Source organism: Mobula birostris, chromosome 16, assembly GCF_030028105.1.
Source record: "Mobula birostris isolate sMobBir1 chromosome 16, sMobBir1.hap1, whole genome shotgun sequence".
Classification (NCBI taxonomy): domain Eukaryota; kingdom Metazoa; phylum Chordata; class Chondrichthyes; order Myliobatiformes; family Myliobatidae; genus Mobula; species Mobula birostris.
Window position 1 is genome coordinate 34,214,654 of NC_092385.1, and position 20,522 is coordinate 34,235,175.

General features: G+C 43.3%; 1 protein-coding gene across 1 annotated transcript in view; it reads right to left on the reverse strand.

Moving 5' to 3' along the window:
* The window catches only part of suclg2 (succinate-CoA ligase GDP-forming subunit beta), a 380,270-nt gene that overhangs the window by 223,018 nt on the left and 136,730 nt on the right, over positions 1–20,522 (reverse strand). The window lies entirely within an intron of this gene.

The following is a 20,522-nucleotide window of genomic DNA, read 5'->3' on the forward strand; positions in this document are numbered from 1 at the left end:
CTCCACAGATGTGCTGAGCTCCTCCAATTACTCTGGGTGTCACTCATAATAATTACAAACTGGATTGAAAATTAGATAGGAGGAGAGGAACAAAAGAAATAAATGAAATAAAGGAGGGAGGATTTACTGATGATAATAAAGAGAGACACAAACACCCATATCTTTAGTTCTGGGCAACTCCTGTTCACAGTATACATTAATGATTTGGGCATAGATTGAATGATGCTGAAATCTGCAGAAGTCATCAAATAAAACAGACAGCTCATTTTCTGGAAGAGCAGAAAAATTGTAAAGGGATTGTTAAGTTAAAAAATGGGCTATTAAGTGGCAGATGCAATTCAGCCGCAGTGTGAAGGTGAGGTTATGGATTTTGGTTAAAAAAAACACAGCAGTAAATATGCTCTGAATGGAAGTAGTTCAGTTTCTTTGAACAGCAGTAGAACCATTGCGTCAATAAAGAACGGCAGAGTTGAACAGAGTTGAAAAATATAGAACACAAAATCAAAACAGGTACTTTTTTTATTCAGTCACAGTATGTAGACTTTTTTGGCTTGGAGGATATTTTTATTGCTCATCCACAATAGCTTCTTAAAATAAGTGACTTCCTGAGTCACTTCAGTGGGCTGTTAATACCTAATTATTGGCATTGAGTAGGCCTGAAATCACATATGGACAAAACCCTGTAGGGATCGCCAAGTGAAGAATTCCTTATGAGCCAGATGAGGTTTTCCAACAATCAGATAATAGTCATTATTTTTGATACTAGCTTTTATTTCAGATTTAAATTCTCATATTGCAATGATGAGATTCAGACTCATGTCTATTAATCAGAGTCCAGACCATAGGATACTACTCTAGTAACTTAACTCCTTTGTTACTATTCCCCTTTACAGGCATAATCAAACCCAGTATGAGAATGTTGACGCAGTCCCACAGGAAGTATTTTGAACTTCAGGAACATTTTAACTTAAAATATTTGACAATGCTGTTTGTTCTATGAGGCTACGTCCACACTATGCCGGATAATTTTGAAAACACCGGTATCGAGTAAAAACGATAGGTGTCTACACTAAGTGTTTTTCAAAATATCTCTGTCCACATTAGACGGATATTTGGGTGAATCTCCTCCTACAGGGCATGTGCAGGACACAGAGAAAAGAAGCGAAGAGGAAACGATATACTTGGTGCGCGTTTGTCCAGTTACAGAGTTGAAAAACATAAAAGGAATTGCTCTTGGCTCTCACGCAGGAGGACTTAAGACTAAAAAAAACAAATACTGGAGCATATGGAGGCAACCGACAGGGAGTTCATGGACAGTATGACCCGGCTGACGACGAACATTGAAAAACTGACTGACTCTGTTGCATTAATAAAGCACTGTAGCTGTGTGCTACATACACGCTAGAATAACCACACGGAGTCGGTGAGTTAGAGTTGCGATAAAAGAGATTTATTCAAACTTCACGGCCTGCTTTAAAACCTTGCCATTCCCGCCCTCACTGGGCGGGACTGCTGTGGGGAATGCATATTCCCAGACCCTTTCCGCGCGCGGGATTTTTCCCCTGCTGGTGAAGATGGCCTGGCGCCCTTTTTGAGGCTGGCCTCTCTGTCAGTGCGCGCCGGTTCGTGTGTGCTAGAAAGTGGGTCGCCACATAACCCGCCCCCCCCCCCCCCCCCCCAGAACCGGCGATACCTCCGCCAATGTCCGCAGTCTGGATCAACCTCCGTTTGGGAGGTCTGCCCCTGCACCGCGGTGCCTGAGTCTGGACCGGCTGCGCCAAGTCCACATGGGCCAGTTTGAGTCGGTCCACCGTGAAAACCCCTTCTCTCTCCCCAATGTCCAGCACGAATGTGGACCCATTGTTCCTGATCACCTTAAACGGCCCCTCGTAGGGCTGCTGTAGCGGTGCCCGGTGTCCGCCCTGTCGTATGAATACAAACTTACAGTTCTACAGGTCTTTGGGTACGCAGGTCAGGCTCTCTCTGTCCGTGCTGTGAAGTGGGGATGGGGGCCAGGTTACCGAGCCTCTCCCGTAGTCTGTCCAGGACTGCTGTGGGTTCTTCCTCTTGCCCCCTTGGGGCTGGTATGAACTCTCCTGGGACTACCAGGGGTGCGCCGTACACCAACTCGGCCGACGAGGTGTGCAGATCCTCCTTGGGCGCCGTGCGGATTCCAAGCAGGACCCAGGGAAGTTTGTCCACCCAGTTAGGCCCTTCCAGGCAGGCCATGAGAGCCGACTTCAGGTGACGGTGGAAATGCTCCACTCGTCCATTTGACTGTGGGTGGTAGGCAGTTGTGTGGTGTAGCTGTGTTCCTAAAAGGCTGGCCATAGCCGACCACAGGCTGGAGGTGAACTGGGCGCCCCTGTCGGAGGTAATGTGGGCCGGTACCCCGAAGCGGGCTACCCAGGTTGCGATCAGTGTTCGGGCGCAGGATTGGAAGGTGGTGTTGGTGAGCAGGACTGCCTCTGGCCATCTGGTGAACCGGTCTATCATAGTTAGGAGGTACCGCGCTCCTCGTGACACTGGCAGGGGCCCCACGATATCCACATAAATGTAGTCGAATCTCCGGCGGGTGGGTTCGAACCACTGCGGCGGAGCCTTGGTGTGCCACTGCACCTTGGCCGTTTGGCACTGCATGCACGTTTTGGCCCATTCACTGACCTGTTTACGAAGCCCATGCCACATGAACCTGTTGGAGACCAGTCGGACGGTTGTCCTGATGGAGGGGCGCGCTAAGTTGTGAATGGAGTTGAAAACCTGCCGGCGCCAGGCTGCCGGGACGATGGGGCAGGGTTGGCCGGCAGCTACGTCACACAGTAGGGTCCTCTCACCTGGGCCTACGGGGAGGTCTTGGAGCTGCAAACCGGAGACCGCAGTCCTGTAACTAGGGATCTCCTCGTCTGCCTACTGTGCCTCTGCCAGCGCTGCACAGTCCACCCCCTGGGACAGGGCCTGTACGGTCAGTCTGGAAAGCGCGTCCACCATGACGTTGTCCTTTCCCGAGACATGCCGGATGTCCGTCGTGTACTCGGAGATGTAGGACAGATGTCGCTGCTGGTGGGACGACCAGGGGTCAGACACCTTCGTGAACGCAAAGGCAAGCGGTTTGTGGTCAGTAAACGCGGTGAAGGGCCTACCTTCTAAGAAGTACCTGAAATGCCGGATTGCCAGGTATAGTGCCAATAGCTCCCGGTCAAAAGCACTGTATTTGAGTTCGGGTGGTCGTAGGTGTTTGCTGAAGAACGCCAGGGGTTGCCAGCGACCCTCAATGAGATGTTCCAGCATGCCAACGACTGCTGTATTGGATGTGTCCACCGTGAGGGCAGTAGGAACGTCCGTTCTGGGGTGCACTAGCATCGCGGCGTTTGCCAAGGCTTCGTTGGTTTTAACAAAAGCGGCTGCAGCCTCTTCGTCCCAGGTAATGTCCTTGCCCTTACCCGACATCAGAGTAAACAGGGGGCGCATGGTTCGGGCTACTGAGGGGAGGAAACAGTGGTTGAAATTCACCATACCCACAAATTCCTGCAGGTCTTTGATTGTGTTGGGTCGGGGCAAGTGGCAGACCGCGTCTACCTTGGCAGGCAGAGGGATTGCCCCATCTTTAGTAATCCTGTGGCCCAGGAAGTCGATGGTGTCGAGTTCAAACTGGCATTTGGCCGGGTTGATTGTAAGGCCGAATTCATTCAGGCGGGAGTAGAGCTGGCGGAGGTGGGACAGATGCTCTTGACAACTACTGCTGGCTATGAAGATGTCATCCAAATAGATGAATGCAAAGTCCAGGTCGTGTCCCACCGCGTCCATTAGCCGCTGGAACGTCTGTGCGGCATTCTATAGACCAAACGGCATTGGGAGGAATTTGAAAAGTCCAAACGGGATGATGAGTGCTGTTTTGAGGATGTCATCCGGATGTACCGGGATTTGATGGTATCCCCGGACGAGGTCTACCTTGGAAAAGATCCTTGTGCCGTGTAGGTTTGCTGCAAAGTCTTGAATGTGCGGCACAGGGTAGCGGTCTGGCGTTGTAGCCTCGTTCAGTCTGCGGTAGTCACCCCATGGTCTCCAGCCCCCCGTTGCCTTGGGCACCATGTGCAGGGAGGAGGCCCATGGGCTGTCGGACCGTCATATGATCCCCAATTCCTCCATCTTCTTGAACTCCTCCTTCGCCAGTCCGGGGGAAGCCTTCGAGCACGGGTGTGGAGGGGTGGTCCCTGGGTCGGGATGTGGTGCTGTACTCCGTGTCTGGGCATGGCTGCCGTGAACTGCAGTGTCAGTACTGATGGGAAATCCGCTAGGACCCTGGTGAATTCATCATCGGACAGCGTGATGGAGTCCAGGTGTGGGGCTGGCAACTTTGTTTCACCCAGGGCAAACGTTTGAAAAGTCTTGGCGTGGACTAATCGCTTCCCTTGCAGGTCGACCAGCAGGCTGTGGGCTCGCAGAAAATCCGCCCTCAGGAGTGGTTGGGCCACAGCAGCCAGTGTGAAGTCCCACGTGAACCGGCTGGAGCTGAACTGTAGCCGCACTGTGCGGGTGCCGTAGGTTCGCATTGTGCTGCCATCTGCGGCCCTCAGGGTGGGTCCCAGTTCTCTGTTGCGGATGTCGTAACTCGTTGGAGGTAAAACGCTGATTTCTGCTCCGGTGTCGACCAAATATCGGCGCCCGACTGCTTGTCCCGGACGTACAGGAGGCTGTCCTGATGGCCAGCCGCCGTAGCGATCGGCGGCGGCTGGGCCTTGGCGTTTCCCAGGAATTTGCAGGGTGGTCTACAGCGGCGGGCCTCTGTGCCCCTCCGCTGGTGGTAGAAGCACCATTGTTCGTTGGGCTCCTCACTCCCGTCGTCGGGTTTTGTAGGCTCTGCTGCCGGGTCTGGTCTGGTCTGTCGCTGGGCACGCAGCTTGGTGATCTGTGCGACGGATGCCCCTCTCTCTTTCCTGGCATTCCACAGCACATCTGCTCGGGCCGCCACCTCCCAGGGGTTGCTGAAATCTGCGTCGGACAGCAGCAGGCATATGTCCTCGGGCAGTTGCTCTAGGAACGCCTGCTCAAACATGAGGCAGGGTTTGTGTCCTTCAGCCAGGGCCAGCATTTCGTTCATTAATGCCGACGGCGGCCTGCCTCCCAAACCTTCCAGGTGCATTAAGTGGCGTGCTCATTTGTGCCGTGAGAGTCCAAAAGTCCTTATGAGCAGGACTTTGAATGCTGTGCATTTGCCGTTCTCCAGGGGGGCGACTGTATAAACTCCTCTACTTGTGCAGATATCTCCAGGTCGAGGGAGCTCAGCATGTAGTAGTAACGAGTGGACTCCAAGGTTATCTGCTGAATATGGAATTGTGCTTCTGCCTGTTCAAACCACAGACGGGCTCTAAGCGGCCAAAAGCTTGGCAGTTGTAATGAAACTGCGTGAACAGATGCGGCGTCGGTCATCTCTGGCCCAAATATCATTTGGGCCGTCGGGGTCACCAAATGTAGCGGTGTGCTACGCACAGCGCTAGAATAACCACACGGAGTCGGTGAGTTGGAGTTGCAATAAAAGAGATTTATTCAAACTTCGCGACCTGCTTTAAAACTTTCCCGCTCCCGCCCTCCCTGGGCAGGACTGCTGTGGGGAATGCATATTCCCAGACCTTTTCCGCGCGCGGGATTTTCCCCTGCTGGTGAACATGGCCTGGCGCCCTTTTTGAGGCTGGCCTCCCTGTCAGTGGGCGCCAGTTTGTGTGTGCTAGAAAGTGGGTCGCCACAGCACCTTGTAAAATGTACAAAACATGTCTGCATCAGTGTTATTTTGTATTTCCATACAATGTTACATTAGGCTTTTACACATCTATTGTCAGAGAAGTACTTGCATAAATAGGTAAACCACCTTCATACAAGCAAGGACAGAAAACAGGGCAGAGTGTAATTATTTATTCAGTAAGCTATGGGTCAAAGTGTTTGGTGAGTACATTTCTAACTCTTCTGGCTTCAGTCTCATTGCCGTCTGTTCTGAAATTGTTAGGTTCTGCAAAGCGCAGAATCAAATATTGTTGTGATGATTGTATGCTCTAGTAGAAATTCTTTGGCAACAATAAAGTAGTAATAACAATAAGAAGAAAACAATGAAATGCCGCGCTGTCGCCATCAGTTCCGGCACCTCATGACAGCGGTTTTAAAAAGCTCCGGTTACCCTGTACACACTGCAACGGATATTAGGCGTTTTCAGATTTATTCACTTTGGAGACCGTTTCTGAAAATCTCCGTTTTCGGGGGCTGAAAACGCCGTTTCAGTGTGGACGGAAGATCAAAACGAAGAGAAAAGGCTTTGCTTTCAAAATTATCCAGCGTAGTGTGGACGTAGTTTGAGGAGAGATACAGAAAGACACAAACTACAGGGTGTAAGGATAGACTATAGAGCATTACCAATTTTTTTAATAAGATTTATAGCATGGAAATACATGTTTCAATCCAACTGGCCCTTTGCCATAGCATTCCATTAAGAGTCTTCATTTATTTTACAATATTACTGTTTCTCCATTTGTTTATCCAGCTACCTCTTAAATGCCTTTATACCATACACCTCAAGTATACCTTATAGAATTAAAGTTTTATATTCTACTGGATTTCTGACTAAAGCACTTCTTCCAGAATCCTCTACTGGATTAATTTCACTCTAATCTTCTGTTCAGCAGCAGCACCTGTAACCTATCCTCTAAATACGCACAGGTAATCCTGCTCCCAACTGATCAGCAGAACTCAGCATGTGCAGAGCCTTTCTGACCGTAAGTAACAAGCCCTACCAGAGAATTGCTTTGATAACTACTTAAGCCAAGCCCAGGCTTAGTAACTTTGCAAAGCATTTCACCTCTGACTGTCAAAAAACAGACAAGGGTAAATATGAAATTATTTTAAAACATCAGGATTTATCTAAAATAATTAAATACTTTAAAATTTGGTAGTTAAATCTAAATAAATGAGTACTACATTTTTTTCTCCCACTTGCTGATGATATTCTTCATTCAAGTGACTGGAATTGCTGGACTAGTGTCAGATATTACCTTGTTGTCGGTTCACTCGGTGGAACTCACTGTGTGAGCCACTTGAAAATTTGCAGAATTTCATGCTCCACTGGTGGATTTCATGAACACCAGAACACAGTCTGAATATCACAAGCAATGAGTTATGTGGAAGCTTGGGATATCTTAATTCGCACGGAAAACCTAACTTTTGCACATTTTGCACCCATCAAGGAGTTAATATCGTTTCCAACATCGACCCGCTGCAATTATAACATAATCTTACAGTTTTAGCAAATCAAAGCACAATCTTTTCTACAGCTTCAGTTTATTCTGTTTTCTTCTCGCAGAAGTCTTTCCAAAATCTGTTCCAGTACCACTAGGTAATATCTGGAGAAAAGATATGGCACAGCACTTGGAAAATGCTCCAAACAATGTTTATGCAAGTTTAAAATACAGAAATATATTTTTATTAAAAGCTCGAACAGCCTAAAGAGAAGCAATCACCTTCCAACAATAGTACACTTAAAAAAAGGTCAATTGCAAGATTAACTGCAAAAGATTTATAAGTGAGTTGAAAGTATTTTACAGTAAATTCACTCCCACTATTAATAGCTGAAACCTATGTTAATGTGTCACGTTAGAGTAAATTAGTGAATAAAGGAAAATGACGGAGGGGTAACTGTTATCAATGATAATAAAATAAAAATAAATGGACCCAGAACACATACACTCTTACGACTCAACCATACTTTATTTCACTTGTGCACAAGGAAAACAGCATGGACCTGTCACCACACTGTTATGAATTCTGAACAGAGAATTGCTATTTTTGTACAAAACTGAATGGCAATTATGGATATTGACATTCAGTAAACATAGAAACCCTACAGCACAATACAGGCCCTTCAGCCCACAAAGTTGTGCCGAACATGTCCCTACTTTAGAAATGACTAGGCAAACACATGTTTGAATTCCTTATTTGGAAGAACAATTATCATTCACAATACAGATGTTAAAACACAATAAAAACTACACGTTGAAAAACTTTGAAGTTATTAAAGTAATTGTCCCTTAGCTGTTGGCTGTGTTTCACATCTTTCTGTTATTCCTCTCATCGGCATCCCCTATTATGTAAAGGGAAGCTATGTTCCAGGAAGACCTCTCTGGAAAAGTCTCACTCTAGAGGTCCAATTCATGCGGTTTGGGTATACACTGCCGGACTCACCACGCCCATCTCATCTATAAGTAAACAGAGGTGTCTCCAGTCGTCTTATTTGACTACACACCGCCATAATGATCCTCGCCTATACACTGCCTTAAACTCTTTTTTTTAACCATAACCTCCAAAGCAAAGAGAACAGGTAAAATACATATAACTAAAACAACTTACACAAATAGACTGCTCATTCAAATATTAATTATCATTTTGTAATCTCTGTATATTCCTATGCACAATAAGCATCTGCAACTGCAGGGACTCAAAGCAGGAATATTAGTACATCTAGTAACCTTGCTACCTGACAGGCAATTAAATTCCAACTTAAAATGCATAATCAAATTTACAAGCTTATATCTCATTCTTTATTCAGTGAGTAAAGAATAATCGTTAGAATGCAGAAGTCCCAATGTACATCTCAAGTACATATTTCGAGATGGATAATTAAGTATCAGAACTGGCCTCAGTGTTAGCCAATATTTTCTAACCTATGATGAATGACAATATTTTAAATAAGCATGATTATTGGGTGATAACCGACATGTTTAGCTGTTGGCCACTCTCCATTGTCAACCACGTGCTGACATTCACGTTGATATGCACAAGGAAAAAAAAGTCACAGAGTACAATAGAGCACAGAATCAAGCACGTTGGCCAACAAGAAACAGGCCTTTTGAAGATGAAGAGGTAAAATTTCTTCATCAGTAGCAGAAGCCATCTTATAAAATAGTATCTTCAGAAAAGGAGAGGAAAATGATAGCTTCACTTCAATTGTACCTATTGCTAGAGGCAGAAGTGCATCTTTATTCAATTGCACAAAAGATGGAACTGAATATCAAGCCGCAGAGCTAGAAACCCAAATCAAGGCTCTACCCTTAAATATCTTCCTGGTTATTTATTTGATAAGGTAAAGTAAACCAAACTTAAATTCATTCACTTTATATTTCCTGAAAATTGAAATGTAGTGCTTTCCTTTCCACAAATCAACAGAATCATCATTGGAGTTTTAGCCATTGTGCTAGAATTTTATGTAATGTACAACATAGTAAGTGGCTGGAACATTAATGTCAGACTTCTGAAATGAGATTTTGATTTGTTAGGCTCCTAGCAATTACTTGCAGTTGCATGCATCCATTTACAAAAGCATGAAATAAGTTGGGTCCCCAGCATGTGTTACACTGATCAACTACAGCAGAGAGCTGTCGAAAAAAAAAATATATTCCACATCTTACTGTAAAATGTGAAAAATCTTGTTTGAGTTGAACAATTGACCATTCACTTTAGTCTGCAACCACTACACTGCTTCACTTCCCCTACGATGCAAGAACTGGGTCAGAAAGATTAATGCCCTGCAACATAGATCATTCTCTACAAGAATACACTGAATTCAAGCCCCTCTAATTAAATAAAGGCACACATTTGCAGGAACAGTATGCCTATGGTACTGACAATCAAAAAATGACTGAAAAGTCAAATTGGTACTTACACCATTATCTTTTATAATACATTAGAAACATACTTATCATTTACTAACACTGCAACAAATTGATCAGACCATGGGACCTACAGGTACAGGTACATAGTTCCATTAAATTGGAGAACAGTTAGATAGGGCTATATAGGCAGCATTTGGCACACTTGCCTTTGTTAGTCACGGTATTGACTTCAAGACGCGAGATTCTGCAGATACTGGGTAACTTGAGCAACACACACAAAATGCTGGAGAACTCAGTAAGTCAGGCATCATCTACGGAGGAGAATAAATGGTCAATGATTCAGGACTATTGAATTCCTCCAGCACTTTGTTCGCAGTTCAAAGTAAATTTATTATCAAAGTGCATATACCACCCTGAAATTAATTTTCTCGTGGACATACTCAATAAATCCATAAAGGAATAATAACCATGATAGAATCAATAAAAGACTGCACCAACTTGGGTGTTCAGAGTGCAAAAGACAACAAAATGTATAAATAAATAAACAAGCAAGCAAGCAAGCCAGCAATAAATATGGAGAAACTGAGATAGAGTCCTTGAAAGTCAGTCCATGGGTTGTGGAAACATTTTGAAGATGGAGCAAGTGAAATTGAGTGGATATCCCCTTTGATTCAATAGCCTGACAGCTGAGGGATAATAAATAATCCTGGTGTGTGTCCCCAATCGCCTGTACCTTCTTCCTGATGGCAGCAGTGAGAAGAGAGCATGACCTGGGTGGAGGGGGACCCTGATGATGGGTGCTGCTTTCTTGCGACGACACTTTATGTGTAGATGTGCTCACTGGTGGGGAGGGCTATACCTGCGATGGGCTGAGCCATATCCACTACTTTTTGTAGGATTTTCCATTCAAGGGCATTGGTGTTCCCATACCAGTCAATATACATCTATAGAAGTTGGTCAAAGTTTTAGATGTCATGCCGAATCTTTGCGAACTCCTAAGGAAGTAAAGGCTCTTTTCATAACTGCACTTGAGAGCTGGGCGCAGGTCAGGACTGACTCATGGACCTCTGGTTTCCTTAAGTTAATAATCTGAAGTTAATAATCAATGCCTTGGTCTTGCTGACATTGAGTAAGATTTTGTTGTGGCACCACTCAGTCAGATCTTCCATCTCCCTCCTATATACTGATTCTTCGCCTCCTTTGATTCAGCCTACAACAGTAGTATCGTCAGCAAACTTGAATAGGCACTGGAGCTGTGCTTAGCCACAGTCATGTGCAAACTGAACAGACCAGGGGGACTAAGCACCCAGCCTTGTGGTGCACCTGTGCTTTACATTGAGTACAGGAGCTGGGATGTCATGTTACAAATATACAAGTCAAGGCTGAGACTTCACACGTTGTTGTTGTTCTAATTGCTCAGCTATAGAAAAGGGTCATTAACCTGGAAAGTGCGCTGGAAAAAAAACTGGCATCAAGACTAGGGAGCTTGAGTTCTAAAGAGAGGCTGGGACTATTTTCCTGGAACATAGGAGATTGAGGGGGTCAAATCAGAGATGTATAGAATCAAGAGCGTCATAGGTAAGGTGCATGGTCACAGTCTTTTTCCCTTATTAGGGGAGTCTAAGACAAGTGGGCATAAGTTTAAAATGCAAGGGAAAAGAAGAAAAGGAGATCTGAGGGGAAACCTTTACCACACAGGGGATGGTGAGTTTGCAACAAGCTGCCGGAAGAAGTGGTGGGCAGGGGGTAAAATTACAATGTTTAAAAGACATCTTGGACAGGTACATAGGTAAGACAGGTTTAGAGCCGGGGTTTCCAACCTTTTGTAATGCCACAGACACCTACCATTAACCAAGGGGTAGGTACACCCCAGGCTGGGAAACCCTGGTTTAGGGAGATATGGGTAAATGCAATTAGCTCTGACTGCCAATTTAGACAGCATGGATGAATAGAACATGCTTTCATTCTATATACTGTATCTCTACGACATCAATAGTACAATATTTGCGGATGCAATTCTGACTCACTATTGCTAAGCAGGTGGAAAATTAATGTCCAACTATTATGTTCTTCTTACAATGGAACTAGATACCAGGAGAAGACAGCCAATATGCCACTTACGATCAGGCAAATTTTTATCTCTTACTGGTACACGTCAGATTAGAATTCAATGGCACAGCAAAATATTAAGTCATAACATAATGGGAAAGCAGTTTACCAAGAGTAAATATTATATGGGGTATTGGCCAGAAACTCCTCTAAGTGTGTATCTTAATCAATGTATTTGGGATGTTAAAACAGAGAATGCACAAAGAATTCAGTAGGTCAAACATCAGTTGGGGCAGGGGGAATAAGTGGAAGGAATTAATATTTCGGGTTTCTCTCCACAATGATGCTGCTGAACTAAATGATTTGGACAATCTGAGTACCTTTCAGATTTTCAGCATCTACATTTTGGAAGTAAGCTAAAATATAGATGGAATACTTATGCAATGGGATACTAAGAACACACAAGAAGATACATCAATAAAATGGCAAGCAGAAGCCTTGGTTTTATATCTTGAAGCAGCCAAAACAAAATTATATAACACTGAACATGTGCAACATATGAATCAGGCTACAGCTGGTATTTCATTCACAGTTTTGAACATTTGGAACATTTCAGTGCAAATTCTCTCAAAAATTATCAGTTCTAAAGGGTTATAATTGTTAAATACAAAAAGCTTGTTACACAAGCTGTATTTGGAGGATGACTGGATGAAAGTTTTCTGGATTGCGAAGGGTTAACAGAAAGTAAATAATGAGAGATTGTTCCTACAGCCTTATCAGATATTAGGTAGCAAATTTAAGACAGCAACCACATAAAATTTGGACTTCTTTGAAAAAATATTTTCATTGTGAATGATTGGAATGTAGATTTTTCGACAACTAAATATCATTGAAGCAGGGAACACAAGGTTTTTTTTAAAAGGAAGCAAAAAACTGCAATTTCTTGAAAGGAATAGTATTCGTTAGAAAATTGTGAAGTGAATGAAAGAATTAAATTCAATGATCACTTGAAAATGAAACTGATTGGCATTGGATGCTCTGAATGTCATGTTTCCATGAACTAATATTTTGCAATTTACTAGAACACAGTCACAAAACCTATCAGAGCAAAATTGGGATTGTAATTAAGTACATTTGCCATATTGTGTAGAGGCATTGCTTCATGTGTAATACAACTTCTACTGTTTAAAAAAATCCGAGTTAATTGACGTATTCTAGTAAGCAATAAGCTATATTTAACAAGTCAGCTAACAGACTACAATAATTAGAACTACAAAAGGGGAAAAAAAATTGTCAGTGGAAGTTCTGTCCCATTACAATAGCCATTTTATAAAGGAACTTGAATAGGATTTCTGGAAATAACTTCATTTTTGTTTTTTAATACAGGTTTCCCCCACCATCCAAAGGTAGAGCGTTCCTATGAAATGGTTCGTAAGCCGGAATATGGTAAAGCAAAGAAGCAATTACCATTTATTTATATGGGAAAATTTTGTGAGCGTTCGCAGATCCAAAAGTAACCTACCAAATCATGCCAAATAGCACATAAAACCTAAAATAACAGTAACATATAGTAAAAGCAGGAATGATATGATGAATACACAGCTTATATAACGTAGAAATACTTTTCCACAATCATTGCCGGCACTGTTCTCCGTAGCGAAAATCTCACCCAAGCGCTCTCGGCAGAAAATCTCACGTAAGCGCTGTTGGCAAAAACACCCTCTCCGGTAACCTTTAAGCTATGAAGCTGCCAAATCATACCAAATAACACATAAAAATACACAGCCGATATGAAGTAGAAATAATGTATGTACAGTGTAATATTATGGGAATCTGGAAGACAGCACCAAGCACACTGATGATGGTGTGTTAGGCTGAGTCATCGGCATTTGGGTGGTGCAGTGGCCCCCACCCTCCGGGCAGCTAACCGTTACCAATCCGCGGAGCATGCAGGGGTACAGCGGTAGCTAGGAGGCACACAGCACATCTTTAAGAAAAAAGCCAAAATAAACATGCTAATTAATTAGGTGGGGCCTGACACATAAATGTCAACCCAGATCAGAGGCGACTGCCAATTGCATCGCCTCTGATCTGGGCCGACAATTACGTGCTGGGCGGCACCTAATTAATTAGCATGTTTATTTCGGATTTTTTCTTAAAGATGTGCCGTGTGCCTCCCGGCTACCGCTGCATTCTCCGCAAATCGGTATCTGACCGCGGCCTGGGGGTTGGCGTAGTGGAACACTGGGGTGTCATCTCATCGTCGTCTGTTTCCATTAGGGCAGGCAGCTCATCTTCTCCTTTGACTGCCCGCCTCGATGTCAAAGGTCGAGGTTCATCGTCTGCTGTGGCTGATGTGGAAAGCTTGCTTGACTGCCGAGCCTCGGGCATTTTTCTATCATACAGTTCTTTGTAAGCACTCAAACTATCCTGCATATATGCCCTAAACCGACGTACCCTTTCAAAATTAAAGTCGTACTTTATCATTGCAGCGAAAATCTCACGCAGTTGCTTCACTTTCGCTACTGAATTCGGTTTCGATTGTTATCCTTTCCTCTTCCAATTGCATCAGCTCTTCGTCTATCAGTTCTTGGTCATGGGATGCCAAAACCTCTTCAACATCATCTTCATCAACTTCTACAAGCCAAACTCACTTTGTCCTTACTTCGTTCACCACGATCGAAACGCATAATGATGTCTAGTTCCTTATGAGCTCTTTTAGGCTTTTCCGATACATTAGAACTCATCTTGCTAACGGCTGCTCACAGGCAGGTGTTTAAGCAATGCCGGCTACAATGCCGTTCCAAATTCGGGGGAGAGTGGCTGCTCGGGGCACGCTGCTTATTTATCGCACGCTGCCTTTCTTCGTAACAGTGAAAACACCTTCCATTAGCAAAAACAGGTAACTAATGTAGGTCTTTCGTAAAGCGAACATTCAAAAGCAGGGGACACCTGTATATCCCTTTAGTTGTTACCATCCAGAAAAGCTTTTCATTTGAACCACAGAAAATACTTAATGATTTAATTTTGTTCTGTCAAATTTGTGCAACACCTGGAGGCAGGATTTAGGACTAAGGTGGATGGAAGTCTGTCTCTAGAAGAGGCAGATATGCTGAAACAGTGACAATTATTGATCATTGAAAATTAAAACATATTGACTGATGAATGTGTCTGGGTAGTTGTTTATTTATGGGCAACCTGATTAATTAAAGTTCAAACTGCTCTATACACATTACAGAAAGTATAGGCACTCTAGTTTTTATTTTGTGTGTTGAAGTAAGATAATAAAAAATCTTACTGAATGCCTATTTTGAAAATTACACTAATCAGAAAACCAAGAGAACTTTGAATCAATGAATAATCTTGTTTCCTTCTAAAAATTCAGGGTTGTTCATTCTGATGTCCTCCTGCTCCTTCTGCTTTCTGCTCCCTTCTTCAAGATGGACAGCACAATTGCAGAACTAGAAAGAGCTGCAGCTCTTTAGCTCTGGCAATGGAGTTTGCACATTCTCACTGTGACCTTGTGGACTTCCTTCAAGTGCACCAGTTTCTTCCCACGTCATGGAGGCCAGTAGGTTAATTGACTCTTGCAAATTACCCCTGATGTGTAGACAAGGGGTTGATTCTGGGGAATTGCTGGATTAGTGCAGGATTAACATAAATGGTTACTGAAAGGCAGGCAGGCCTTGAAGGAAACAGGTGAACTGAAGCACCTGTTTCTATCACCATTTCCCTTGTAAAATTTGCCAATTTTGGTCAATTGTTCCACCCCATTCATGTGAATAAATGACTCTGGATGGGAAAGGTGAGGTGGAACACAAAAACATTTTCAATGTACAGGAGGCCAAAGCCATTCACTTTTTTAAATATATTGATAGCCATTACAGCCCATTTTAACAAATACAGTTCAATAAGCCAGTCTCAAACTATTGATCCTGACTATCAATTTAATTTTGAAACACGCAGATAAACAAATCCATCCCACGCACTGGAGCCATTAGAGATGGCTGCTTGGCACCGGCTTTGTGGGACAGTTAAGGAAGGCCAGGAAATGCTGGTCCTTGCAAAAACACCCACACTTCTTAAGTCAGTTCAAAACAAAGTTACAACTACCTGTTTGACCTCACGATGACCTCAGATAAACTCCAACAGATACTTTCACTTCTGCGATATTGCTCATCCTGATTCTTTTGCCGCTGACACCTTCATCCGTGTCTCTGTTAACTTTTGCTAATCTCCTACAATCCACTTTTAGTGAACGTGAAATCAAAACTCCCCTTCCCACATACTAAAACTAAACTCACTAATCATTCCCATTTGACCAGCACCTGTAAAAGTCTCAAATATAAAATTCGCAAAATTCGCACCGTATGTTGTTTTAAACACACCAGTAAAAATGATAAGAGTCAGAGTCACAGAGCACTACAGCACAGAAACCGGCTCTGTGGCCCATTTTATCTGTGCCAAACTATTAATCTGCCTCATCCAATCAACCTCAGAGAATAGTAGGGTCGAGCAGTCATTGCTAGGAGGGGTGGTTGAGACAGAGACCCTTATCACAATTAAATGGTACCAAATGGTGCAGATGAAAGTCCCATGAAGAATAAATTCATAATACTAACTGTACTAGTCATTTAAGCTTTGAAAGCACCGTTTTTAAGAGGTAATTTCAATGATATAATTGCGTATGCTGTTTAGCTAATAAAAACTTCAGATTGTTATAAGAACAGAATCACCATAACCTTATTTTAACACTGTGGATGGGATTAGATTAACTGGAAAAAGATGTTGTCCTTCTAGCAGGTTCCAGGAAATAGGGCCAATTTTCCTTAAATAGTAACAAAATAAAGAACTTATCAAAATCAATTTTATGTCATTTTCAGCTTAGGATGAGTTTAAGCATTAGTGTAATCTTTCCTTAGCATTCCATGTGTCTGCCTGCCCACCTACAACAAGTTAATGACTATCTTTGTTGAACAATTTCACTTTTCAATGGAAATAAATGCCTCTTCCTAAATCTCACATATGTGTGTGCATATTCAACATTGCTAGATAGAATAATAAATAAGGAAATGATGTTGATGACATCAAAAATGCCATGTTTCTATTTAATCCTTGCTTCTTAAAATGTGACTATTCTTACAGCTACACCTACCAGCAAGACAAGTCAGAGAACATGAAACAGCTGTAATACTGCTTTTTAAAAAAATTCTTTTTTATAACAAACAGAATTCTAAATGAATTTGTAATGCAAAAATGTACAGATGGATTTTGTAAATCAGTCCAATAGACAGAAAACATTTTAGACATCAGTGCAGAGCTTCAAATGATAGAAAAACTTGTCAAGAATTTGGGTCATGATACAGTAGACTTGACAGACAAGCACACAACTGAACTATATTAGAGAGATTAGCTGCTCTCCCTCGACAGATGCTTTTGCATTTATTTGCAAAGGTGTTCCAAAACATGAACATTTTCCAAGCTAAACTAACAAATGACTTAGAAATTCTTTCACACTACAATGGAAAATAAAGTGCTGTACAGGTGAAAATTGGTTTAATTCAAAGCAAAGCAACACTGAACATATTTATGAGTGTCTTACGACTTGTTGGAAATATTGGCTCCTGACTCTTTGGCACAGATAAAGAGGAAGTTTCCCATCAAGATGCTGCCAAGCTGTGGTCTTGTCGAGGTTATGATTTAAATTTAGCTGCAATTTTAGGTTCATAGGGATAGCTTTGGGGACAGAGAGATAAAGATGGTCGGTGTGTGTGTGTGTGTGTGTGTGTGTGTGTGTGTGTGTGTGTGTGTGTGTGTGTGTGTGTGACACTTACAAGGTGTCCACAGCACATGCTTTGATTGAGTCGATCAACACAAATAATGCATTTCACTGTATGTTTTGATGTACATAATACATGAACCTGAATCAGAATTTGTTTACACCAACACACTTTTCCCTCCAAAATAAAACCACCCAAGATCATGTAAACAATAGCTCAATTCTTAAAATCTGTCATAAGATACAAGACCATAAGACATAGGAGCAGAATTAGGCCGTTCAGCCTATTTCGTCTGCTCTGCCATTTGATCATGGCTGATTTACTTTCTCTCTGAACCTCATTCTCCTGCCTTTCCCCCATAACCTTTGATGCCCTTAATAATTAAGAACCCATCAACCTCCGCTTGAAATATACCCAATGACTTGGCCTCCACAGCCATCTGTGGTAATAAATTCCATAGATTCACCAAAATTCCTCATCTGTACTAGATCATCATTCTTCTATTCTGAGGCTGTGTCCACTGGTCCTAGTTTCTCCCACTACTGGAAACATCCTCTCCACATCCACTCCATCTAGGCTTTTCAATATGCAACAGGTTCCAATGAGAACCCCCTCTTTCTTCTAAACGCCAGCAACTACAGCGCAGAACGATTATTTTGCTCCTCTGGATTCTCTCCAACGCCAGCAATCCTTTCTTGGATATGGGGCCCAAAACTGCTCATAATACTCCAAATGTGATCTGACCAATGCCTTATAAAGCCTCAGCATTACATTCTTTCTTTTATATTCTAGTCCTCTAAAATAAAAAAAATCTTACTATTTTCTTAACACTTTTAACACAGGGTCCCAGCTATGCCTGCCTTTTTGTTGGCTATGTGGAACAGTCCATGTTCCAAGCCTATACTGGTATCCGTCCCCCACTTATCCTTTGCTACATCGACAACTGCATTGGCGCTGCTTCCTGCATGCATGCTGAGCTCGTTGACTTCATCAACTTTACCTCCAACTTCCACCCTGCCCTCAAATTTACCTAGTCCATTTCCGACATCTCCCTCCCCTACCTTGATCTCTCTGTCTCTATCTCTGGAGACAGCTTATCTACTAATGTCTATTATAAGTCCACGGACTCTCACAGCTACCTGGACTATTCCTCTTCCCACCCTGTTACTTGTAAAAATGTCATCCCCTTCTCTCAATTCTTCCATATCCGCCACATCTGCTCTCAGAATGAGGCTTTTCATTCTAGGACGAAGGAAATGTCTTCCCTTTTAAAGAAAGGGGCTTCCCTTCCTCCACCATCAACTCTGCCCTCAAACACATCTCTCCCATTTCATGCACATCTGCTCTCACCCCATCCTCCCGCCACCCCACTAAGGATAGGATTCCTCTTGTCCTCACCTACCACCCCGCCAACCTCCGTGTCCAACATATAATTCTCCGTCACTTCCACCATCTCCAACAGGCCCCACCACTAAGCACATCTTTCCCTCCCCTCCCCTCTTCTTTCCGCAGGGATCGCTCCCTACGCGACTCCCTTGTCCATTCGTTCCCCCCCATCCCTCCCCACCGATCTCCCTGCTGGCACTTACCCTTGTAAGCAGAACAAGTGCTACACATGCCCTTACACTTCCTCCCTCACCACCATTCAGGGCCCCAGACAATCCTTCCAGGTGAGGCGACACTTCACCTGTGAGTCAGCTGGGGTGATATACTGCATCCAGTGCTCCCGATGTGGCCTTCTATACATTGGCAAGACCCGACGCAGACTGGGAGATCATTTCGCTGAACACCTACACTCTGTCCACCAGAGAAAGCAGGATCTCCCAGTGGCCACTTTTAATTCCATGTCCCATTCTGATATGTCTATCTACGGCCTCCTCTACTGTAAAGATGAAGCCACACACAGGTTGGAGGAACAACACCTTATATTCCATCTGGGTGGCCTCCAACCTGATGGGTTGAACATTGATTTCTCTGACTTCCATTAATGCCCCTCCTCTCCTTCTTACCCCAGCCCTAATTTTTATTTATTTATTTTTCCTCTCTTTCCTTCTCACAATAACTCTTTGCCTGCTCTCCATCTTCCTCTGGTGCTCCCCTCCCCCTTTCTTTCTTCCAAGGCCTTCCACCCTATTATACTCTCCCTTCTCCAGCCTTGCATCCCTTTTGCCAATCAACTTCCCAGCTCTTGGCTTCATCCCTCCCCCTCCTGTCATTTCCGGTCTCCCCCTCCCCCTCTCAAAACTCTTACTATCTCTTTTTTCTGTTAGTCCTGACGAAGGGTCTAGACCTGAAACATCGACTGTACTTCTTCCTACAGATGCTGTCTGGCCTGCTGCGTTCCACCAGCATTTTGTGTGTGTTGCTTGAATTTCCAGCATCTGCAGATCTTCTCGTATTTGAGATAAATATACATTGCGTTAAATCCATATTTAACTCAATTCAGATAAAAGGTCACCACAGGCTACAAGTCGTATGACTTATGAAAAACAATCATCACACAAATCCTCCCATGCATTTTTTTTTTAAAAACCTTTGTGATGTTTATTAATGGCTGGATTCAGTATACATTCCACTAGTTTAACTATGAGTAGTACTATGGTGAATATTCGATAAAATGGAAGAGTTACAGCACATATGTAGAATGATTCAATGTGGGTAATTATAAAAAAAAAAGGACAATTTTGACATGGAGAAATTGACTTACAGATATATATCAGGAATGGAATCCTTAACTTAACCTAGGGACTGCCTGTACAATAAATGTATAGTGATAAACTACTGACATACAGTAGTTCAGCATCCAGCTTACCAAATGCTGATTTCTGCAGTTCCTTTAACCAACCTGGGGCCTCAGCACCCATTCTCCTTTTAACCTCATGGAGACCGTGCTCCCTTGAAACTCACCCAAGTCTGTTTCCAATACTCCCTTGAAATTTATCAGATTCATTGAAAATATCATAGTACTAGTATACCATGTTAAATCTAAAATGCAAGTTAAATACACGTTGGTTTATTAGGATGGTCTAGCTAGTAAAGCAGCACC